This window comes from Macrobrachium nipponense, chromosome 40 (assembly GCF_015104395.2).
Source record: "Macrobrachium nipponense isolate FS-2020 chromosome 40, ASM1510439v2, whole genome shotgun sequence".
NCBI classification, from domain to species: domain Eukaryota; kingdom Metazoa; phylum Arthropoda; class Malacostraca; order Decapoda; family Palaemonidae; genus Macrobrachium; species Macrobrachium nipponense.
The window spans coordinates 34,531,593-34,559,102 of NC_061101.1; positions in this window are offsets into that span (position 1 = coordinate 34,531,593).

Here is a 27,510-nt window from a genome sequence, read left to right on the forward strand (position 1 = left end):
GGACCTAAGAGGTCATTCAGCGCTGGAAAGGAAATTGAGAGTAGACAGGTATGAAAGGAGTAACAAGAGGAAAAACACGTAGATGCACTATGAAACAATAGTTAGGGGAGGTTGAAATGTAAGATGGAAAAAAGAGAATATGAACGGAGGTATTGTAAATGGAATGAAACGGGTTTCAACTACGGGCCGAAGGGATGCTGCAAAGAAACTTAAGTAATGCCTACAGTGCACCGCATGAGGTCTAGGAATGTAAATAGACGGTTCAATCAAGCAGGGAGAGCCGGAAATGATGGATTAGTGATGAGAATGGGAACAAAATTACGAAACACAGCTGCAAATTCGAGAGTCGACCGAACTGCAGGCCTCCCTACCTTTTTCGTTTATGGCTTTTTTTTTCTAATATCTGCAAGTGTTATATTTCTACAAATGCTGTAACCCTTACGGTCACTTTTTTTCTTTACTAACGAAATATGAAATTCTTCACGACCGTGTAAGTATCCTCATCATGAGAGAGAGAGAGAGAGAGAGAGAGAGAGAGAGAGAGAGAGAGAGAGAGAGAGAGAGAGAGAGAGAGAGTATGAAACAAGTACATGACAATCAAGATGTTGAATTGAGAATGTTAGATGAATCGGCAATGACTCAGCAACCAGGAGCTAGACATGGTCATACTTAGGTTTAACTGATGGAACCGGGTATAATTGTATGATACGCAGTGTATAATAAATATATATATATATATATATATATATATATATACTATATATATATATATATATGATGTATGTATGTATGTATGTCTGTATGTATGTATGTATATGTATAGCATGTCATAATCATGCTTAGAGGTTCTGTTGTTGGGACCAGGTATAATTGTATGATACGTAATACATACATACACACACCCCACACACACACACACACACACACACACACACACACACACACATATATTATCTATATATAACACTAATATTATATTATATAACATATATATATATTATAATCTATTATATATATATATACCAGGTGTTTCGAAATTAGATGCCCCCTTCCACAGAACAAATGGAAATTATGAAGTCTTCTGCTATATCCTATCTCCAAGTACATTATCTTAAGTTTCTATTAAGCTATTTTCATTTTACATTTCTTGTATTTTCAGACTGAGTGACGGAGTTAGATACAGCCATGGCTAACGACTCGGAGGAAATCAGATGGATGACCGAATCCCGACTTATAACCTTCAAAGAGGCCAGGGATGCTGGCGGGCATCCTTCATTTCACGTTCCTGGATAGTAAATACATTAAAAGAGACGAATCCTTTGTTAAAAGAAATTGGTACAAAAATCCATAAGACTGTCATCGCAAAAAGAGTGAGAATCTTTGAAGGCCTGAAGTCCTTTCTCAGGAGTCAAAAGACATCATAGCTGAGGCCGTGGGTAGACCAAGAAAGTCTTTACATAAATTGGCGCTTGAACTAGAAACACAAAGGGGAAAGAAGAGAAGTTATAGTGCTGTATATCGTGAGTTGAAAAAATCTGGTATCAAGCCATTTCATGTTATCAGCAAACCCAACATCCCTCAGCAACAGAGTATACCCTGTTTGGTTTTGTGGTTCATTACTTAAAGATTGGGATGAAGATGACTTTCTCCATGTTGCCGCATCAGATGAATTCTTCATTTACACAGCCAGGAAGCCAAATCATAAAAATGACAATCATTTGGGCTGCAAACTTGGATGATATCAGCAATGCCGTGTGCTATCGCCAAGTTGTGAAATTTCCTGTATGTTTGGGAATTTTTCTGTTCACAGCCAAACAAGTTAATGTTGGATCATCAAAGAAAAGGACAGTCATGGAATGGCGAATACTTCAGAGAAACTGTGCTTACTGGTGGAGTATTTCCTTTCCTCAAAGATCCTGATATTGAGTTATCTGTTGAAGTCACATTTTTGCATGATAAGGCACCATGTTTCAAGGCTCTTCAGACACAGGAGCTGCTCCGAAACAGTGGTATCGATTTCTTCTCGTCAAGTGAATTTCCAGGTAGCTCCCCTGACCTTAATATGTGTGAAAACATTGGTAGCATCTTAAAGGATCATGTTGAGGTGCGCACAGTGAACTATGATGGTATAACAAGCCTTGACGACCTGCAAAGAGCGGTGACCAAAGTGCTCAGGGAAATGGAGTTTGAGTCAGCTTTTTTGCAATTTGCTGAAATCATACCCCTCAAAAATGCAGGCTGTAGTACAGGTAGATGTAGGCCACGCAAAATATTAAATACTCAGAGAGAAACTTAAATAATTACCTGTTCTGAATTACTTTTGTTTTTGTCCATATCAATTTCGAAACACCCTGTATATATATATATATATATATATATATATATATATATATATATATATATATATATATATATATATTTATGTGTGTGTGTTTGTGTGTGTGTACACACACACACACACACACACACACACACACACATATATATAAATTATATAATATATATATATATATATAATATATATATATATATATATATATATTATATATATATATATATATATATATACATATATGCCATGGTCATACTTAGGTTCTGCTGTTGGAACCGAGTATCATTGTCTACGTTAGTTTTCATTATCATCATCGCATCTAGCGCTATGTGAGGCCAAGTGCCTCCATGAAATTGAGCCACTTTGGTCCTTCACGTGCTTTGTCTTCCAAGAATCTCCACTGATCTCCATCCCCCCACCCCCCCTCATCGTTCTTCGGGGACTTCCTAATCTACTGGTGTCCACAGGTGCCTGTTATCTTTCACTGGATCAGATTTATCAGCTCTTTCTATTCTAAACCTGTTTTTTGAAGCATTTCTATATCATTCAGAAAATGAACCTTATTCACATGGAACAAGCCCACAGGGGTCATTGACTTGAAATTCATGCTTCCAAAGAATATATAGAACATATTTTTCAAACACCTAAATCAGAACGGAAACACTGATCAAGTATGATCAAGCAGTTTTGGCAGAAAATTTCCGTTAATTTATAAATCAAACATCCTGCTTTAAGAATGAAGGGGTCGTTCCGAGAGGGAATGAAAGACTACCAGAGCTTATTGCATCGTCACACCAATGAAAGGCCTCAGATGAATTATACTCTCCATTCTCGTTCCTGCCTGTATAGAGAAAGGGTGTGGGTGGGTAGGAAATGGGTGGTGGTACCATCTGGGAATTGCAATGGGAAGTTTACAGTTCCCTTTCGTCCTCAGGCTGCACTCACTCCTTACCCTTTCACTTCCCCTCCATTACCGCTTTTCTTCATTCTTGCTGCTTAACTATTGCTTCTAAGTGCAACTGGTATTTTCTCCCAGTTCTACCTTTAGGGCCTCGTATTTCATCTCCCTTATTTTCTGGATCTCTTTCTCTTCCTTTCCATCCACTCCGAAACCCTCATTTTTCCTGTCTCGAGGGCAGAATGGCGGAGAGTGATTCAGTGCTTGGCTTAGCAACCTCAGTTTCATAAAATCAAATCAAATTCTCACTCCAACACCCCTAATTGAAAACTCCTGTCCTTCCCTGACCACCTGCCACCCGGCCACGACCACCCGGCGAGAACTTCCTCCGGATTTCATGTTTCCCAGAGGCTTTCGAAGAAAGAGGTCCAACTGAAATCTAAAAGAAGGTGGCTTTACCATGCAAACCATGATTTTAATAAAGGCATTCACTTCTTTTGGTTCGCCCAAGACTTTTGGGAGTTAAGGCATTACATTTTCGTTTGATATTCTCGACGAAAATATGGCATTATGAGATTTCATAAACCTATGGCATTATGAGATTCCGCAAACCATCTCCTCAATAGGGACTGCATACCATGAAACCTCCCTGCGGCATACAGAATAAAATAAGTGACTCCTTAAAATTGAATGGATTATGTAATAATGATACAAGATCTTGAATACGAATTAAGGAGAAACAACACATAAATAATTGTATAAAATACCATAACCTTGTGAATAGCTTTTCCACGATTTCATAACTACATAGAATAACAATTATTAATACATAATTATATATATATATATAATTATATATATATATATATATATATATATATATATATATATTATATATATATATATATATATATATATATATATATATATATATAAACACCAACATTATAAAAAGCACAAAAAAGAGACTGCAGAACAACAGACTGGTTTGTCTGAAATTTTCTGAAGTCAGTGCATCTTGGAATGATTAAACATATACGTACGTATACACAAAACGTATATAAAAAAAATTGATATACCTTGAAAGAAATGATCTGCAACACCTCAAAGGATGCTTCTAAGTGAAGTGTAAAAGAAACTGATCGCTATTCAGTACAACCGAAATGTCTTCTACTTTGCTCTCGTTGACTTAACTCTTAAATTTCCACTGGAAGGAAAGAAATAATGGGGGTTCTGAAACGCCACACTCCATGCAATCCCGAGTACCCATGAACGGGAAGGTAAGATGCAGAACAGAAGCCGCCATCTAAGTGCGTGCACATGCAGATCAATAAACAACTTAGGAACTGTTTCCATCTATATACCTCCCCGAGACGATGTGGCCGAAAGTAATAAGATTGTTTGGTTAGGGAAAACTATCGCGAGAGTGTATATAATGTTTTAAGGGGTCCACAACAATAAAAAATTTTGCGAGTTCGTGCATAATTTTAAAACCCTTTACAAAGAGCTTTCGAACCCTTCCCTGGGTTCATCTTCAGTCCAAATGAACCCAGGGAAGGGTTCGAAAGCTTTTTGTAAAGGGTTTTAATATACACGAACTCGCAACATTTTTTATTATTGTGGACCACTTAGAACAAAGTAATAAGATTCTTAATAAAATTCTAGTTTTAAAAAAGCCTGGTTCAGAAGCATGAAATCACTCATACTGTATTATGTAAAATTTCCTTAACCTTTTCGTTACTCCGTATTCAAATAAAGGAAAGGGACATTTTAATAACGTTTGCATAAGACTTCAGTGTCACAAACGTGCAAAACGTGATAGAAACTAATTATTCTATTCAACACACCTTTTGGTTTTCGTCTAAGCGTAAGCTTCCGTCATCAGGGGGAGGAAATAAACCTCAAAAATATCCCAGGGAAGAAATCATGGACCAATTTATCATAGCAAAGTAAAATATTCTGTAAGTCAGACTGGACCATGCCAAGGGAATAGACGTCAAGCACTGCAGGTGACTTGGATTCAAAACCGATTTGTACGCAAGGAGCCTCAGCAAAAAGTGCAAAATACGTGCACTGAAGTACGCCTGTGGGAGCAGAGGGTGACGTGCAACTGCCACTGAATGGAAGCACGGCAAAAGGAGTGCTCCGCTGGCAGCAGCTGCTGCAGCAGTGTGGCGAACGAGGTGGGGATCAGAGATAAGTCTACGGAGACTTCTGGGTGTTCTTTTCCTTTACATCAGGGGTGTGCAACCTGCAGCCCAAGGGCCGCATGCGGCCCTCAAAGGCTTTCATTGCGGCCCTTTCTCCTAAAAATAAATAAGCTATAGAACCTCAAACTGAATATTCCAACAACCTCTCTCTCTCTCTCTCGTTTTCATCAACAACCCTTCCTCAATAACGATGGTACGAGGGGTCATCGTTATCAGTAACCCATTTTAAGACCATTGTAAACACCGAACCGATCATTATTTTCAAGGTTGGATGTTTACAGTTTTTACACTCTCTGCTATGCTTTGCAGCACAGCCGTACAGGAATTAATATAGTTTTCAGTTTATCTCAGACTCAAGTGGTGAAATCAGTTTGCTTAATTTGTTGTGGTTGATTTGTGATTACCGGTACTCTATATATTTTGCCCCAGCAGGAGAGATCTTATTGTACTAATAATCTTACGGTGCATGTAAAGTTTACATGCACCGGAAGATGGGATGGGCAATTTAATAACGGTTTTTCCCATTTGCAACATATAAACCGAAAAGAAATAAGGAAGATGAAGAAGAATCAGAAGTAAGCAGACAATCCTTTCTCTGTTTGTCATCATTCCCATTTCTATCGGACTTGAACCATTTATGAGCTGACCTATTTTCATCTTAGCACTGAGAGAATAAACACAATAGGCTACTGTGCTTTTCTTTTTTTCACTTTCACAGATCACGCTGACGATGAGCCTATAACGCTGGTGTGTCCAGAAAATTACGAATATAATTCGTGACTTTCTTCCATTTTTGTTTGTATTAACCGCATAGTTTTGATCAAAGGGAGTAAGTAGTTATTTGATAGTTTTAAGTTGGTATTGAATTAGCTTGTTTTCATTTTTAACCCTCATTGGTTCCATTATTACCTTGTTATAACTATACAAGCCGATATGGTGTGTACTGAAAGACAGAAGCAGAGACATCACTGATCCGTCCGCAGTATGGCAGCAACTCCTCCTCTATTCCTCTAAGTCTTCTGTGAAATTACTAATCTTCGTGTTCAAGTGTTTTTCGCAGATGCGTTTCTTCGTCGATAATTATACAGTGAGGAATATAAACAATATGTGGATGTTGTAAAACCCCCACTGGACCAACTATTGGTTTTGCCGCGACCATGTGCCACGTCGAGACGTATGCAGTTCTGAAGTCCTCGTCCTCGAGTTATGACCAAGGGTTTACTTTGATGTATTCAACATCGCTGTGTGTGATTGAGCCCAAGTGGAGTCCTAGATTGATGTGTCGCATAATTGGCTCCTTTATCTGCAACTTGCTCTTGTGGTGAACGTCGTCGTCACTTCCACTTCTATGCCCTCGCTGGACAATAACAGGCCGGTATGGGGTTCAACTGAAGGAAGCGGGTTTTTTTAGTTCGATTCCTTGTTATTGCCAGTACTTTCATTTATATTTAAGTAAAGGTCTTGCTAAATCCTTAATTATTAAATAACTATTCTTGGTCCTTTATTTTGTGCGAAGCCCTGTAAAAATTTATGCAGCTTAATTTTGAGTAATTCTGGGGAAATTTAATTTGACTTACTGTTTCCATGTCACTAATAGTGATACTGTTCATATTTTAGGACAGTGTGGTTACAAGCTAAACATATTCACTGAATAGGACTTTCTCGCTTCGTCTACGTTTTGGTATGAGGTCCTTTCGTCAACAGGAATTCCATTTTAATATTTAACATAAAGCGGTCTAACATACGAATGTACTATTTGGCTTGCCACCTTCAGCGTGTTTGTTGTTAATTGTAAGGTGTTAATAATTATATTAATCTGTGTTAAGGCTGTTTAAATTATTTTCCTAAGTATTGTTTAAGTGAATAAGTATAAAAAATAGTTGAAGTGTAGATTAATCCAGCCCTGTTCCAGCACAGGGCTTATGTCATAAAGCAGCCCAAAAGTGTGGTAAAGTGGTGTAGGGAATATAAGGTCTGATGTGGATCTTTGGAATCTGCCCAAACAGCAGAAACAGTTAATGTTATCTTACAGGGACTTTATTTATGCAACGTTGTCAAGTGGAAGAGTGGTCATAGCAACGACGAAGTGATTCTTACTGTTGACTGGCTGGTCCCTTCTTGCCTCTAAGTAGCAGATGTGAAAGTAGGGCCGTTAAAATAACAACGACCACCTAAGGGAAGATTTAGATATTTTCATTATTCTGGGGCATGACTCTTAGGGTGCTGCCATTGCAGAGTGCAGAGACTTTTTAGTGAGTAGTTGTTGTCAAAATTCACTCACCGAAAGTGCGCTGGAGATCAGTCCCTAAGGTGACATTTACGCATTGTTTCATACACCATAAATTTTGATGACACAGGGATGTGGAGAAAGAGCAATCAGGTATGGTACTCATGACCTAGAGCTCTTGAATAAGCCTCTGCCTGGTTAGCGTAGTGCTAAGAACATTCATGCGGTGCTTCTTAACAGCATCCTCTCGGCAGTGGCAAAAATCTGCTAGGAGAGGTGTTAAGTTGCCATACGTATATATGTACTGCTGTATCTTCGGATGGGATTGGAACTGATGGACCACCCTCTTCCTCTTCATGGGTCATACATGAGTGGGGTTGGGCTATTTCATTGTTGTTATCATAATGCTACGTTATACAATATTGTCCAAGTTAGAAGGCGTGGTGCAGTAAATGACAATGTCCATTAAGAGAATGCTCGTCCTCTCCATACTCAGAGCTCATGTATGCCCTCTAGAGATATTTTTATCCACAAAATAATGTCCTGGTAGCTTTTAGAGGTTGTTTGTTGTACCATACATCCAACGTCTTCCTTATCTGTTCATCTTGATCATGGTCGGGGTTGCTATTACTGTATTAAATTCTTGATGACCACTGTGCGAGGAAGAGCAATGAGTAATTGCTCTCATGAAATAGGTCCTGAGGGCAATGCACATGTGCCGATGGGGCAATTGCTTTGACCATTCAGGCAGGGACCAAGATTATAAAGATTTTGTTTAAATCTTGGTTTCCATCCATAAGTCCATCTCAGTTATGAAGCCACTGAGAAAAGATAGTTCCCTTCTACACTCCTCTCACGAGTGTACTGGTATAATGGAGGACACTGCATTCCTGCAAACGTTGATTTGCTCTGCCATTTACCCTGATGTAATTATATGTGAAAAATCTGTTCCTTTCATTATCCTCAAAATATACACACATGACCTTTGTGGCCGAAGAAGGGTGTCTTTTTGTGTACATAATTTCTATAAAGACTAAAAGGTGTTTCATTTACGAGTGATATCATTCAGGAAGATCCAATCAAGAATGTGCTCAACAGTCTCATCCAAATGCACATTTGTGAACAAGTACGTTGCATCCAGGGATCTATGACACCCTGGACACCTTTGTGGGCCCTTAATGAGACCCAAGAATTCTGCAAGGGAGCAAAGGCTGTAGCAATTGTGTATATATGGGTTCATGATATGACTATGTATTTATGCCATTTGGATGCGGAGTTGGGAATCTGGCTAATACCAGGGGGAAGGAGAGGTTTGCTGGCTTATGGGTCCTAATGCAACGAATTTAGACCCATCTTTGATTAGAGAGAGCTAAGTGATACCTCTTACACCTTTCATGACTGATAGAGGAGTAGGCCTTGTGCCTAATATCTTTAATTGGGTTCTTGATCAAGCATCAGACTTTAGTACTGTCTTTCAGGAAATTATTAAGCATCTGCTAGTATTCACAACTATCAATCAAGATGAAAGCAGCTGTTTTGTCAGCTTTATGTATGGTGATATTCTTACTATCCGTAACCTCTTTGCATATGGGTTTGGAAAGGTAGTGGCAATTAACCCCAAGCCTGAACAAGCGTTCCTCTTTAGGGGTGAGGACATGTTCCTTTTTAGGGGTGGGGACATGATCCTCTTTAGGGGTAAGGAACATGTTCCTCTTTAGGGGTGGGGACATGATCCTCTTTAGGGGTGGGGACATGATCTGTAATTTTACACGTCCTCTTTTGGCTGAGGGGGTTTCATTGTTACCACTGTTCAGGCGAATGATTTGGTTTGTATGGTGTTTTTACGTTGCATGGAACCAGTGGTTATTCAGCAACGGGACCAACGGCTTTACGTGACTTCCGAACCACGTCGAGAGTGAACTTCTATCACCAGAAATATACATCTCTCACTCCTCAATGGAATGGCCGAGAATCGAACCCGCGACCACCGGGGTGAGACGCTAATACCATACCAACCACACCGCTGAGGCGCTTTCAGGCGAATGAGTTTTTTCGTAATGTTCCACGGACAACTTTAATAGTCTTCATTTTTCAAAACACTCCAGGCAATTTTTATATGTACTAAGTATTAAAAACCCTAAGTTCTGTTTATGAAGACGTTACAAAACTTAGGCTTACTCAGGATAGAAAGTTTACAACACCACTATTTTCGTAACTATAACTCGTGAAAAAATGGCTGAAACAAAAAATGTTCATTCATAGCTATAATACTGAAGATTATCGTTGGCGCCGACAGTCACGAGAAAAAGAATATATATATATAAATATTTATATATAATATATATATATATATATATATTATACATACATACACACACACACACATGTATATATATATATATATATATATATATATATATGATATATATATATATTATATATATATATATATATATATATATATATATATATATATATATATATATATATAAACGTTCCTTCACAAACTTCTCTCACAATCGGTAAAGTTTCAGCGACCAGAAGAACTTTAATACCATAGCATCCCGTTTACTTGCCAATTTGCTGCAGAGAGGAAGGAAAGTTTCAGTGCATTTCCTGGGAATGTATATACAAACTACCGAGAGTCTAGGCTAAATAAGCAGCTACCTGAACGCAGGACGTTTTGTTGAAAAATAAGCTCGAGAAAGCTTACTGATCAAATTAACTTATTTTCAGGCAGCAGATGGATTAGGATACGAAAATGGACACTATTACACCAACTACTATTACAATTATGATAATAAAAAAAAGAAATTTGTTGCATGTCAGACACAATCTACACAGCTGGGCAAGTCCTAAAGGGAGCAGAGGCCAGAAAACGATAACGATCAATGGGACAGGGAAAGCAATAAAGTGCGAGGGTGTGGCGACAAGAAAACAAAAAAGTGAGTGACAGTAGTCCAGGGTAAGAGGAAGGTGGAAGGTTATGAGGAGGGTGGAGGGGAGGGGGGAGAGGGTGGTACACAAACAGAATCAGACTGAAGTTTGTGTATGTATTGGCACTTGTTTACACGTCTGGGAGGGGTCGTTTGAGATCCCTTGAGGGGGAGAAGTCCGTGGGTGTGCGTGTGTATGTTTGCATAAGGCGGGGTGGCATGATTACTACTAGTAGTAATAGTAGCAGTAATAGTACTCTAAGTAGAAAAAGGAGCTGGGGGAGGAGAAAGGGGAGAGGGGGAGATAACTAATAACTAAAACAGTCACTTGTATGACCATATATATACACATATATAAGTGTGTGAATATATATATTTACGTGATTAAATCCTTCTGTTAAAATAGGATAGGTCTCAAGTATATAAGGCCCATTAAAACACTCTGGTTTAAAGCTAAGAACTATAATTCGGTGGACTAACTTCTTATCAAGTAGTGAATGACAGAATGAGTTATATTGGCATATTTCCCACTATATATTTCGCCAAAGTAACTCCTCCCGTCATTCACTACATGATAAGGGTGAAAGTTAGGCCACCGAAATATAGTCCTTAGCTTTAAACCAGAGTGTTTTAATGGGCCTTTTATACTTCTATAACATATATATATAAATATATATATATATATATATATATATAATATATATTGTATATTATATATATCATATATATATATATAATATATATATATAATATACATATATATATAGAGATATATATGTTAAAATTATATATAGATATATGTATGTAATGTATATTACCGAGGTTCCAACCTCGGTAATCTTAAAGGTTGGTAGCTATGACCGTGCAACAGCAGGCACTGAAATGACATTCATCTCTCTCTCTCCAACACCACCCCTCTCTCTCTCTCTCTCTCTCTCTCTCTCTCTCTCTCGACAACACTTCTCTCCCTCTTTTTAATGGTGGGCCTTTTATACTTTATTATATATACCATACATACATATATATATATATATATATATATATAAGATATATATATATATATATATATATATATATATATATATGTATGTATATATATTACCGAGGTTCCAACCTCGGTAATCTTAAAAGGTTGGTAGCTATGACCATGCAACAGCAGGCACTGAAATGACATTCGTTTTCTCTCTCTCTCCAACACCACCTCTCTCTCTCTCTCTCTCTCTCTCTCTCTTCTCTCTCTCTCTCTCTCGACAACACTTCTCTCCCTCTTACCTAAGGCAATTAAATCAGACTCGTGAACTACAAAAATACATCTATTTAAGAGCAAAGTATTAGCTAAATATTAATTCAGGTTCTTAAGAAAATGATTAAAAGAAAGACTGAACTAAGATAGCCCACTCCATTCCTCTTCTACAATAACCAACATTAGTTTAGTCATAAAGCTAGGCATAGTCACAGTAGTGTAGTACACCACGAAACATTAGTTAAGTTCCCTTTTCTAAACAAGTCACCATATCAGTCCCCTTTGTTCCAGAACCGCCTATAAGAAGACAGGAGAACACATCGATAAGCAAAGATTATAAATCGAAATCAAAAGGTCATATGAAATAGAACATTTTTGAAACAAACATTCAAAATACAGACAAGCCACACTTTTGGCCATAGAATAAGTATGCTTACCCATTCAACACAGATTTCACACACTTCACTAAAAATACTATTGAAGAGGCCATCTTGGTCCTTCGCCAACTCTGTAGCAATCTCCCATTTTGGCTAACTTACTTTCTCATTATGTAGGGAAGAAGCTCGCACGTACACACGAACTAACACACATTGTTCATGCCCAAGAAACAGCCTCAAACCAGATTCATAAGGTATATCTGCATCCGCCCGTGCATAGACAGGACGTGGTCTGATCTGATTACACAACGACTTTCGGCATCACGCCACCCGAGGAAGATATGTCAGCATTTCCGAAGCTGAGCTGTCTTATCACTTAGGTGCACTGTTTCCATGGAGAAGCTAAATTGATGATCTCTACATTCTAAAAGTGTCACAGCCCATTGCATCCCCTCACTCAGAAAGAAAAGATACAAATCGCATTCACAACGGTGTTTTAATTATATTGTCTTAATTATTCCTTGTTGCAGATATATATATCTTTATATATACATACATACATTACACACACACACACACACACACACACACACACACACACACACACATATATATATATATATATATAACTAATATATATATAATATATATTATATATGTATATATATAATATATAATATATATATATATCACATATATATAGATATGAATATATATATATATATATATATATATATATATATGTATATATATATCTATATATATATATATATATACATTATAATATATATATATATATATAATATATATATATATATATATATATTATATATATATATATTATATATATATATATATATATATATATATATAGTCGTCCTCAGAAGCTCCACAGAGCTAGGAGCACTCAGAAGCTCCTGTTACCTCACCCTGCAGACACCACTTCATCCCTTTCTGCTCCCCCTGCCTCCTCTGGGGAAATCCCAAGTATTTTATACGTCCATAGTGCAAAGAAATATCAGCAGATAAGAAGACTACAAGCCCTGGATTTCCAGGTACTGTGAGAGTAAATTCCAGTTCAGTCAGGGAATTGTTTTGCCTTTTGTCTGTATTTCATTTCCATTCTTCCAAGGTGGACTTCCCCCTCCTTTGTTTAGCTTCTCATTCCCCCAATCTTGGTTCAGTGCTGTGATTACTCCCCTTGTGATACTAGTAAACATCCCCTAGTTAATTCAAGCAATGTAATAGTTCCTTCTGTGAACTCCCAGTCATTTCCATCCCCTCTGAGCAGTTTGTAAATTTGTTGATTGAAAGAAAGTGGTGTCATGCTCGCCCAAGTTTCCTCGCCCCAGTACTTATCCTAGGATACAATCTCTTTGCAGACAAACATCATGCCTGATTGTGCAAGAAATTGGGAACCCTTGGGAGTAAGCCTTGCATTTTCAATAACCCGTTTGTGCAAAATTCTGAACGGCGTGTCTGCATAAATTCTTAAAGTTAGGATAAGGAAAATCAGAGGTAAAATATTTTTTTATTTTCTGTGCAGAGAGTAATGATAAGGGCAAATACTTTTGCTTTACAAACAAGGACACATGTTACCCTAAGCCTAACTTTCTTTACCACGGCCTTGAAATTCTTGTGATTCATCCCTTCTGTCTAGTTGACCCGTGTGCAGGCCTAATTCTCCAGGGTTTTAAATTGGCTGAATCGGAGGGTCTTAGGTTCGCGATAGCTAGGGTGAAAAAGGGTACATGTTAGGGGTTTGTGCAGAGGAGGTATATTATGCGGGGTGAGAGATCTTTATTCTGGTTCTTCCTCTTCCCTTTAATGTATACGAGCTAGCAGTTAAAATACGAATTCTGAACATAACTAGGTTGAAAGCGTAAGATAGACCAGCGATTTGCATTGTTAGAAAAAGGAAAAATAATTTTTATCCCCTTCTCATCTTTGTCCTCCCTCGAGACGATATTAAAAAAAAAGGAGACCCCATATACATTTTATATTATAAAATGAACGGGCCACGCTTTTTCACGTTGAGTTTCCGTGAAATTCGTGACCAGATTCTTTCCTTTTTACTCACAAAGCCATATTCGTGTTGAGTTTCCGTGTTTACGAGGTTCATTTGCTATTTTACTTGTTCACGCTGAGTTTCTGTGAAATTCGTGACCACATTCTTTCTTTTTTATTTACAAAGCCGTATTCGCGTGAGTTTCCACGTTTATGAAATTCAATTGCTACTTCATGACCTTTTCAGGTTGAGTTTCCATGAAATTCGTGACCAGATTCTTTCCTTTTTATTTACAAACCCATACTCGCGTTTAGGTTCGGCGCTTAGGAAATTTGTTGTCAAATCCATTATTGGCGTCAAGTTCCTCCGAACTTTAAGTTACAGAGATTTTACGCCATGAGTTTCCCGCCGCACTACACGCCAGTAGTAACTGTATTTGCAGGGATTTAATGGTCATCTTGCCAAGTATCTGCGTTGAGTGTTCCGCATACCCCTGGCGACATTTGCAGTTTCGCAACTGCCTTCCATCCCATTATTCTTAGGCTAGATTACTAGCGTTTTACTGCTAAGGAGATGGCCAGTAACATAGCACTGGAGGAGGCCAGGGCCTTCACCAAAGCCGGAAGAGTCATGGGGCTGGAGGGTGCAAAACTGAACAATTGGGTAAATGATAAAATGAAGGAAGCTGCAGAGAGTGCCTACCAGGCAGCCGAAAGGGAGAAGGAGAGAGAGGCACAAGAAGAGAGAAGCAGCTGAAAGAGAAGCACAATAGAAAAGAGAAGCAACTGGAAGAGAAGCACAAAAGAAAAGAGAAGCAGCTCAAAGAGCATTCCAAACAGCCAAAAAGAAGAAAGAGAAGCCCAGGAGAGAAGAGAAGCTGCAGAAAGAGCCCATCAACTGGCTATGGCAGTCCAGAGTGCCACTCGTGCATCCCCGAGTGCCACACCCCCTGAGCCCCCTCCTTCACACTCTCACCTCCACAGCATGGGTGCCCTCATTAGGACTTGGGATGCTAACAAACCCAACACCCGACACCATGTCGAGCAGGTGTTCAAGAACTTCAATCCAACCCCTCAGGAAGTGGCCCTGCTCCTTGACAAGCACCTCACTGGCATAAGGACAGTATTCGATACCCTTCCCCTGAATGAGTTACAAGATCTCGCCCTCGTCCGAGAGGCAATCCTTGGGGTTTACGAGTTAACCCCAGACCAGTGGAGGCAGAATTGGAGGACTATGCCCATGGAGGCTAACCAAACCTGGACAGAGTGGGCAGCCAAGAAGACACCGGCACTCCATAGGTGGACAAAGGCCTCCAACGCAACATCTGTTGAGGAGGTCTTAGAATTCTTTCAGTTAGAGGACTTCCTGCCCTATGCTCCCCCTGATCTTGCCACCCACTTGGTGAACAAGGCCCTTAAGACTATTTTAGAGTGTGGTAAATGGGCAGACGCCTATGACACCCACCATCCGCTGCAGTTCTTTAAAAAGGAAAATACGCCCTGCTCTCCCTCTTACTCCTGCTGCCACCTCTCAGCCTACCCAGTGCCCCAATATTCCTCCTCGGAAACCTGGGATTTCCAGGTACTGTGAGAGTAAATTCCAGTTCAGTCAGGGAATTGTTTTGCCTTTTGTCTGCATTTCATTTCCAAGGTGACTTCCCCTCCTTTGTTTAGCTTCTCATTCCCCCAATCTTGGTTCAATGCTGTGATTACTCCCCTTGTGATACTAATAAAAATCCCCTATTTAATTCAAGCAACATAATAGTTCCTTCTGTGAACTCCAGTCATTTCCATCCCCTCTTAGCAGTTTGTAAATTTGTAGATTGAAAGAAAGTAGTGTGTCACGCTCACCCACGTGTTCCCTCGCCCCATTACTTACCCTAGGATACAATCTCTTTGCAGCCAAACACCGTGCCTGATTGTGCGAGAAATTGAGATCCCTTTGGAGTAAGCCTTGCATTTTCAATAACCTGTTTGTGCAAAATTCTGAACACTGTGTCTGGTTGCCCCAGCCACATGTTTCTAGTGGATCGACAATCAACCACCTTATTAGTTCCTGGACCCATGTAAATTAATGTAAATATAGTGCATTTAATACTAAAGTCCAGCTTTTATGTAAATTCCTCCTTCTTCAGTAATATCAGACCTCTACCATAGGTTTTTTTCTCTTTTCTTTGTTGTCATCTCTTGTTCCTCCATTCAAGACCAATTTTTTTAGCATTAGACTACATTTTCTAGGAGTGAACGAGCAGTTCAGAACACTATAGTACATATATATATATAATATATATATATATATTATATATATATATATATATATATATATATATTGTGACGAAGTGCCAAGTATCTGGTTACTACACTTACCATTCATTAATTGTTACCTCACAACAGCCAGACATCTGAACCCTCATCACAGGTACTAAACGACTGAATACTCTAATGGCAACAGTTATCCCTTAACAACTTACCAGTATTGCAGAAAATCAGACTAAGTTCATCAAAACAGGTGTGAGGTAATCTTGTAAGTAATCAAATTAATTAAAGGGCATCACTCCATCAACAACTTTAAAAGTCTAAGTATTTCCCTGCCTTCAAAAGTCTAAGTACAGAGTGGGGCGTGGAAACTTCCCGATTTGAAAATTAAATAAAAACCTGTTCACACTTCACAATTCTTTATCCTTCTTTTATGTCTTTCACACAGCATGGGAGATTTACTTTTACACTGTTTTAAAGACAATATCTTTTAAATGTCCACCTCCATAGTCAATACACTGATTCAGACGATTTCGGAAGCTTTGGTCTACTCTCTCCAGCATGTTGAGCGCTATGTGACAATGCTCAGGGAGTTTTTATGCCTGCTCTCATTAATATGGACCTGGATAATGACAACGTGTGGTTCCAGCAAGATGGGGCCACAGCCCACACCACGCGCATTTCAATGGGATTCCTGAGAGAAGCTTTTCCCGACCGACTGATTTCCCTGAGAGGAGACTTAAAATGGCCTGCGCGCTCACCTGATTTAGCCTCCTGTGATTATTTTCTGTGTGGATATCTAAAATCCCTGGTTTATAACGACCGTCCACAGACCCTGGAAGAACTACAGAATGCCATCCGAACTTAAATAGCCAACATACCGCTCAACATGCTGGAGAGAGTAGACCAAAGCTTCCGAAATCGCCTGAATCAGTATATTGACAATGGACGTGGACATTTAAAAGATATTGTCTTTAAAACAGTGTAAAAGTAAATCTCCCATGCTGTGTGAAAGGCATAAAAGAAAGATAAAGAATTGTGAAGTGTGAACAGTTTTTATTTAATTTTCAAATCTGGAAGTTTCCGCGCCCCACCCTGTACTTCCCTGGTTCTAAGTCACTTCAAATAAATTGAAGGAAAACAGATCAATTACCACTCTATGTTTCTACCTAAGCTAAATATAATCATATGTAAATATACTGGTTAGAAATAAAATACTTATAAAAATTTTAAATACAAAAATTTAATAATAAACTCAAAATTATAAGTGAAATTCACAATATCAGGGAAAATTACTGTTACTTGAAAACAAAGTAAAGTTCAATTAATTCTTGAATCAATTAAGTAAAATTAAATCAAAATTAATTTATCACAAAATTCAAGAAAATTAATTCAATCAAAATTCAAATGTGTTAGGCAATAATTGAAATTTGGAAATTAATTCACAAGTGTTAAATTCAATTAAATGTGCAATGATTACGTAATGAAAATAACGAAGTTAATTAAATTGTGAATGCAAATGAAAACACAGAAAAATGTGGAAAATACCAAAACTGCAAAAAGTATTAATCACACAGAATATAGAATAAAAACACACACTTCAATAAGAAAATGAATAAATGCACAAAACATAAAAATCATTTCAAATGAAACAAACACAAAAATTTGCAATGTGTAAAAATGTAAATACTTTCTCTCAAACCATAGCAACTATTAGTTATTAGTTCTCTAAACCATCGTAACCAATAGTTATTAGTTTCTTACCAAACCATCATAACCATTAGATATTAGTTGCAACTAATAAAAATATAACACACTTTACCTTCTTAGTATACCAATTTTCTTTCTTTGCTGCAGCTTGTTTCACACTCAAAAAAACAGGCGCCGTTACACACAAATGACCATTCAGTAAGTATGAAATCATTACATTACGTTGAAATCAAAAGTGCCGTGCGATGGAGAGAGAGAGAGAGAGAGAGAGAGAGAGAGAGAGAGAGAGAGAGAGAGAGAGAGAGAGAATTTGAACGCTTTGAGGATTTGAGCTCCAATGAAATCTTTCAATTCACATAAGAGCTGGGCAGTGGATCTGGCACAAAACGTTTTGGGACACAATTCTTTCCAGGAGCTTCGAATGTGACGCAACTTTACAGACAAACTGAAATCTGCACGTGGCATTCGGCAAAGACATGCTCGTACGAAACGAGTATACATTCATGTACGTACCAGTTCAACAAAGACAGAAATCGAGAGATAACTAAGACTGACATGTTTTGATAACAACACGAAGACTGCCAGCTCCCTTAATCTACAGGTGATGAAAAGTAACTCAAACAATTCTAGCTTTGAACTGACAAAGATAATCTCTCTCTCTTTACTACGTTATATATTCTTTTACAATATGTTATGCGAAATCTGAGCACACATTTTAATCATCCAAATTCTAAGCTAGCTTGGAATCTGAAAAAATGTTGCCAAAATCTATACATAAAATTTTATACAGTCAAAGAGGGGATATATGCATTTTGAAAGTAGCAATATGTAATATACCTCCCCCAGAAGATTGTTTATCACAGTGTTGAATCTAACGATTCGCAACGAGATAAATAATCAGCAACTACATTGTTTTTGGCCACTAATGTGCTGCACTCTTAAGTTATACTGTTGCAAGCACAAAGACCACCTGCTCAGTCTTTGATTATGATTTTTCATTCTCTGGATAAATGATAGTGGATTGTAATCAGACAACACTAAAATTTCTTCATTCCTAGGTCTGTTCACATTCACTTCAAACTTCTTCAATGCAGTGATTAAGGCTAAAGTTTCCTTCTCGATTGTCGAGTATACTTTCTGATGTTTTTTCAATTTTGAAGACATGAAGTAGAACAGCTCCAATGCCACAGTCCGACGCATCAACTTGTATCACAAACTTCTTGTTAAAGTCTGGAGCTTGAAGTAATGGTCTTGAAGTTAAAATGGCTTTTACCTTCTCAAAGGATTCTTGACACTCTGGAGTCCAAACAAACTTAGCTTTGGGACTAGTTAAGTCTGTCAAGGGAGCTACTATGGCTGAGAAATTTGGGCAGAAACGACGATAGAATCCAGCTATGCCTAAAAAATCTCTGTAGCTGTTTCCTGGTAGTACGTGGGGTAGCCTTACAAATACCTTCTACATTAGCATTTACTGGAGCAAGAAGGCCTTTCCCAACTTCAAACCCAAGATACTGCACAGTTGCCTTTCCAAACCACTCTTCTCTAGGTTGACAGTTAATCCTGCCTTTTGTAGTTTCTTGAAAACTTTCCTCAGAATCTTCAGATGTTCTTCCCATGTTGTAGAGTAAATCACTATGTCATCCAAGTATACACCTACTCCTTCTATCGATCCTAGCAGTTGATCCATCACTCGTTGAAATGTTGCAGGTGCATTCATCAGACCAAACAGTAGAACAGTATACTGATCCAGTCCAAATGGAGTAATAAAAGCTGACAGCAACTTTGCATTCTCATCTAAGGGAATTCGATAATATCCTTTCAACACGTCTATTTTGGAAACAAACTTGGCTTGCCCAATATTATCACATAACTGATCTATAAGAGGCAAAGGATAATTATCAGCCACACTGATAGAATTCAGTTTCCTATAATCAGTACACATTCTAGATGAACCATCTGGCTTCTTCACTAACACACATGGAGAACTGAAGTGACTTGAACTGGGTTCTGCTACTCCATGTTGCAGCAAATACTCAACTTCCTTCTTCAAAACATCTCGATGATAAGGTAATAAGCGATAGGCTCTTTGCTTGAAAGGTTTTCCATCTTCTTGAACCTTTATCTCATACTTGGTCAGATCAGCACGTCTAGGCACATCTGCAAAAATTTCTAGGAACTTATAATTACTTCACTTAAGTCTTCACCTTGTTCAACACTCAGATGTTTCAACTTTCCAAATTTTCCAAAATTGAAGAATTATTCATCTTGCTTGCAGCTCCCAATTCGTAGCCATCATCGTCTTCTGTAGATAAAGTTGTTTGTGTTACTGACACAGTTTAAGTTTTAGTTTCTGAGAAATAAGGTTTCAAAAGGTCCACGTGTATCTTCCTTTGTATTCTTCTTTCTGGTGTTTCAATCACATAGGTTCTATCACTCAACTTCTGAATAATCTATTAAGGACCTTGAAATTTATTAGTGAGGGGAAATCTCTTGACAGGTAAGAACACTAACACTTGTTGACCAACACTAAAACTTCTTAGCTTAGTCTTAGCATCATATCTCCCTTTCATTTACTCTTGACTCACTTTCAAATTTTCTAAAGAGAATTTTCTAATCTCTTTCAACCTTTTCCTTAAGTTCTTCACATACTCTCCTTGGCTTTCCTCTTGATTTCCTTCCCAATTTTCTGCAAGAATCTTCAACGGTCCTCTAACTTCTCTTCCAAAAATCATTTCATTAGGTGAACATCCCATACTTTCTTGATAAGCACTCCTAACTTCAAACAACATTAATGGTAAACCAACATCCCATTCTCTTCCTGACTCAGAACAATACTTTGTCAGCATACTTTTCAATGTCTGGTGGAACCTTTCTAAGGCACCTTGAGTCTCTGGATGATAGGCAGTGGATAACTGTTGTTTCACCCCTAACAAATTCATCACATCCTGGAATAACTTTGAAGTAAAGTTTGTTCCTCTGTCACTTTGTACTATTTCTGGTATACCAAACTTTGAGAAAAACTCCACAAGTTTTTCAGCAACTATCTTGGCATATATGTTTCTAACGGATCGCCTCTGGATATCTGGTAACAGGACACATTAATGTCAACAGATATTCATATCCTTTCTTTGCCTTTGGCAGCGGTCCAACCATGTCTATAATCACTTTGCTAAAGGGTTCTCCTCTAACTTCTATAGGTTGTAGGGGGGCTTTCTTGATGGTTTCATTCGGTTTTCCAGCTATCTGGCAGGTATGACACTCACGACAAAACCTGCTAACATCTTTGTGAAGTCCAGGCCAGAAAAAATATTTCATGACCTTCTCCACAGTCTTCCTGATTCCCATATGTCCAGACTCATGAGCTACTGCTACCACTTGCTTCCTCAATGGATATGGAATCAAAATTTGATGCTATTCACCCCATGCAGCATCTCCTGGTATATCTGTAGGTCTATACTTCCTCATCAGCAATCCATCCTTCAGATAATAACAGCTAGGAGTTTGTTGCATCTCTTCTCGATCAACAACTCTGAAAAACAAATCAGCTAACGATGCATCCTTCTTCTGCAAGTCCATTAGCTTCTTCTCTCTTGTCACTTGACCAACTTCAAGGGTTGAATTCTCAATATCTGCTAACTCAGCTACTGTAGTTTCACTACTGTCTTCAGTAACACTTTGACTACTCGGAGTCTCTTCAGGAACATCAGGTTCTTCTTCTTCGTCGTCGTCGTCTTCTTCATGGGAAATCTCTTCTTGGTCAGCACTATGGGAAACATCATTTCCCTAGAACAATTATTCTAAGCACAACGATCCTTCACTTGATCTTGGGTGTGTAAATCCTCAGTTTCTTCACTTGCAGTCGTGATTCTCTTCATACTTCTGGTAGTTACACAACTAGGAAACAGGTGGGGGTTACTACTGTAGGACTAATCCTCAACGGTTTGTCTGTCACTACAGGACAAGGAATAAATGGCACACCACCAACTTCATTCCCCAACAGAACATGTACACCTTCCACAGCCAGTGAGTTCTTTACAGCAAAATCTACATTCTCTGTCACCAATTCACATGACAGGTGTAAGCGGCATATAGGAGTTACTTCCTCTCCTCCTATACCCTTCAAAATAACTGAATCTCCTGTGAGACTCTTCTCCAACTGAGGGTGAGAACCATGTACTACCACACTATGGTTACTCCCTGTATCACATAATATTTTGACTGGTATCTGCACACTTCCTTCTTGAGTTGACAGCATACCCTCATAGATATATGGCTTAAAAGCCTCCACACTGCTAAGCCACTCACTGCTTGAGGTTACATTTCCACTGGTTGCTAAACATTCAGCTTAAAATTAGTTTCATTTCTTCTCTGGAGTTTGATTCCTTCCCACACTGCTCTTCGTAGTTTGTTTCACCTGGTCACCTTTCACTACTTGACAAACTGGCTTTGACAGCTGTTGATTCCGGTAACACTCTTGACTGAAGTGTCCTACTCTTCCACACTTGAAACAGACAACATTAGGTTTCTGTAACTGTCTTGAAAAATTGGATGAAGATTTCACATTAGCTTGCTGAGTTGTATTACCTTGTGTACTCTTGGTAGTATCACTTGTAGGTTTCCCATTAAATTTGTTCCTGTTATTTGGATAAGACTTAAAACCTGGGCGTTGTTGACTCTGGTACTTGACAATGTAATTGCGTTTACTACTAATTATATTGTAATCTTCACTCAGTGTAGCAGCTTTGTCAAGTTTCTTAACCTCTCTCTCTCTCAAATAGGCTCTTATATGTTCAGGAATTCCCTTAAGATACTGTTCAAGAACAAGTAACTCTTCTAACTCATCAAAAGTTTTAACTTTAGCAGCTTCTAACCAACGTTTGAAACACCTTCTCACTTTGTATGCATAATCTAAGAATGTTCCCTTCTCATCTTTTCTTAAACTCTGAATCTTTCAGTATGTACTCTGGGTCATCTGGTAAACTTGTAGCACACTGTGTTTAAGTACCTTGTAGTTTTTACATTGATCAGCTATTAAGGCTAGATAAGCACTTCTCCCTTTACAAATTAAGACACTTTGTAGCAAAACTGACCATTTATCTTCTGGCCATCCCATACCTGAAGCCACTTTCTCAGTGATCAAAAAACTCATCTGGAGCCTCTTCAGTAAACTTAGGGATTAACTTCTGTACTCTTACTACATCAAATACAGGGTCTTGATTACCTTGGTTAGGGTTAGACAGTGTTACAGGTAAAGTGGATCTAGCTCTTATCAATTTCATCTCCCTTTCATGTCTTGCAATTTCTCTTTCCTCTTCTCCTGCTTTTTCTTCTTCTCCTCTTTCTCTTTTCTCTCTGTCTTCTCTTTCTCTTCTTTCTCTTATCTCTCTGTCTTCTCTTTCTCTTTCAGCTTGCATTTTCAGCTTAATCAAATTCTCTTCTGCTTCAATGCGTCTAAGCTCTTAACTCTGCATCACTTTTCTCTTTCTTTTCTGCTTGCTTATTCATAAGATCAGCACGTGCTACATTCAACAACTCTTGAGCACATTCTAACTCATCTTCATCAGTTATTCTACCAGAGTCTATCAATGATTCCATAGCAATACATCTTATTTGTGCCATTACCATACTAGTAGACACATAACCACCACATGCCACTGCTTTAGTCAGAGTGGTTTCAGATAACACTTGGATGGAAGGGCCTGCTAAAAATTCCTGAACCTTGAACTGAGTCATTTTCCTCTAAGTTATCAACTTACAATTCAATACAATAAATGCAAAACAAAACTATATGGTCACTCTCCTAACAAAATATATCCCTAACACCACCAGTATATACTAGAGTGATAATGAAATCTGTTTTCCCGGGTCTCTGGGCACCATTAATACTTGTGACAAAGTGCCAAGTATCTGGTTACTACACTTACCATTCATTAATTGTTACCTAACAACAGCCAGACATCTGAACCCTCATCACAGGTACTAAACGACTGAATACTCTAAAGGCAACAGTGATCCCTTAACAACTTACCGGTATTGCAGAAAATCAGGCTAAGTTCATCAAAACAGGTGTGAGGTAATCTTGTAAGTAATTAAATTAATTAAAGGGCATCACTCCATCAACAACTTTAAAAGTCTAAGTATTTCCCTGATTTCAAAAGTCTAAGTACTTCCCCTGGTTCTAAGTCACTTCAAATAAATTGAAGGAAACAGATCAATTACCACTCTATGTTTCTACCTAGCAAATAAATATAATCATATGCTAAATATAACTGGTTAGAAATAAAATACTTATAAAAACTTTAAATACAAAAATTTATTAATAAACTCAAAATTATAAGTGAAATTCACAATATCAGGGAAAATTACTGTTACTTGAAAACAAAGTAAAGTTCAATTAATTCTTGAATCAATTAAGTAAAATTAAATCAAAATTAATTTGTCACAAAATTCAAGAAAATTAATTCAATCAAAATTCAAATGTGTTAGGCAATAATTGAAATTGGAAATTAATTCACAAGTATTAAATTCAATTAAATGTGCAATGATTACGTAATGAAAATAACGAAGTTAATTAAATTGTGAATGCAAATGAAAACACAGAAAAATGTGGAAAATACCAAAACTGCAAAAAGTATTAATCACACAGAATATAAAATAAAACACACACTTCAATAAGAAAATGAATAAATGCACAAAACATAAAAATCATTTCAAATGAAACAAACACAAAAATTTGCAATGTGTAAAAATGTAAATAGTTTCTCTCAAACCATTGTAAAATTAGTTATTAGTCTCTAAACCATCGTAAACCAATAGTTAATAGTTTCTTACCAAACATCATAACCATTAGATATTAGTTGCAACTAATAAAAATATAACACACTTTACCTTCTTAGTATACCAATTTTCTTTCTTTGCTGCAGCTTGTTTCACACTCAAAAAAACAGACGCCGTTACACACAAATACAATGTTTGTTCAGATTCCACAAAAACACTAAATAATACTAAATATACTCTAAGAAATATCAAATCTGAAATCTACAAGTTACGAGTGACCATTCAGTAAGTATGAAATCATTACATTACTTTGAAATCAAAAGTGCCGTGAGAGAGAGAGAGAGAGAGAGAGAGAGAGAGAGAGAGAGAGAGAGAGAGAGAGAGAGAGAGAGAGAGAACGCTTTGAGGATTTAAGCCCGAATGAAATCTTTCAATTCCCACAAGAGCTGGGCAGTGGATCTGGCACAAAACGTTTTGGGACACAATTCTTTCCAGGAGCTTCGAATGTGATGCAACTTCACAGACAAACTGTGAAATCTGCACGTGGCATTCGGCAAAGACATACGCGTACAAAACGAGTATACATTCATGTACGTACCAGTTCAACAAAGACACGTACCCGATCAAGACAGAAATCGAGCGATAACTAAGATTGACTTGGTTTGATAACAACATGAAGACTGCCAGCTCCCTTAATCTACAGGTGATGAAATGTAACTCAAACAATTCTAGCTTTGAACAGACAAAGATAATCTCTCTCTCTTTACTACGTTATATATTCTTTTACGATATGTTATGCGAAATCTGAACACGCATTTTAAACATCCAAATTCTAAGCTAGCTAGGAATCTGAAAAAATGTTGCCAAAATCTATACATAACATTTTATACAATCAAAGAGGGATATATGCGTTTTTGAAAGTAGCAATATATAATATAATATATATATATATATATATATATATATATATATATATATATTATATATATATCATATATATATATATAATATTAATAGACTGATTACCTAACCTCTATATCCGAGGTCATTATCTATTAAATGTCTTGTTCCCCTCGTTGAATAGTGGAGTTTCATCTTCTCCGCTTTATCTGGCATATATTAATATATATAATAATTTATATTGATTTAATTATTATATAATTATATATAAATTATATATTATATATATTATATAATTTAAAATTATATATATATAATTTATTTATAATATAATATAAATATATATAATATTAAATATATTATATATAACTCATAATATATATATATTTATTACAATATTATAATTTCTTTAATATATATAATAATATATATAATATAATTAATATATTTATATATATCTATATATAATATATATTATATATTATATATTATAAATATATAAATATTTATATATTAAATATAATATTTATAAATTATAATAATATTTATTATATATAATATATAATTATTTAATATATATAATATATATATATATATATATATATCATTATAATATATATATAATATATATATATATATATATATATATATATATATATATATAATATATATATATATATAGATATATATATATATATATATATATATTATATATATATATACATATATATCATATATTATATATATAAATATATATATATATATATAGATATATATATATATATATATATATATATATATATCTAATATATATATATATATATATATATATATATATAGAATATATTAAATATATATATTTATATATATATATATTTATATATATATATATATATATATATATCTATATATATATAATATATATATTATATATATAATATATATATATATATATATATATATATATAATATTGCTACTTTCAAAACGCTTTAGATATCCCCCCCTCTTTGAACTGTATGAAATGTTATGTATAGATTTTGGCCAAATTTTTTCAGATTCCTAGCTAGCTTAGAATTAGGATGTTTAAAAAGTGTGCTTTATCTGGCATATATATATATATATATATATATATATATATATATATATATATATATATATATATATTATATATATAATTGCTACTTTCAAAAACGCATATATCCCCTCTTTGAACCTGTATGAAATGTTTGTATAGATTTTGGCAAAATTTTTTCAGATTCCTTGCTAGCTTAGAATTAGGATGTTTAAAAAGTGTGCCTCAGATTCGCATAACATATTGTAAAAGAACAGATAACGTGTAGAGAGAGAGATTATCTTTGTCCGTTCAAAGCTAGACTTGTTTTGAGTTACTTTTCATCACCTGTAGATTAAGGGAGCTGGCAGTCTTCGTGTTGTTATTAAAACATGTCAATCTTAGTTATCTCTCGATTTCTGTCTTGATTGGGTACATGTTCTTTTGTTCAACTGATACGTACATGAATGTATACTCGTTTTGTACGCGTATGTCTTTGCCGAATGCCACGTGCAGATTTCACAGTTTGTCTGTATCACATTCAAAGCTCCTGGAAAGATATATATATATATATATATATATATA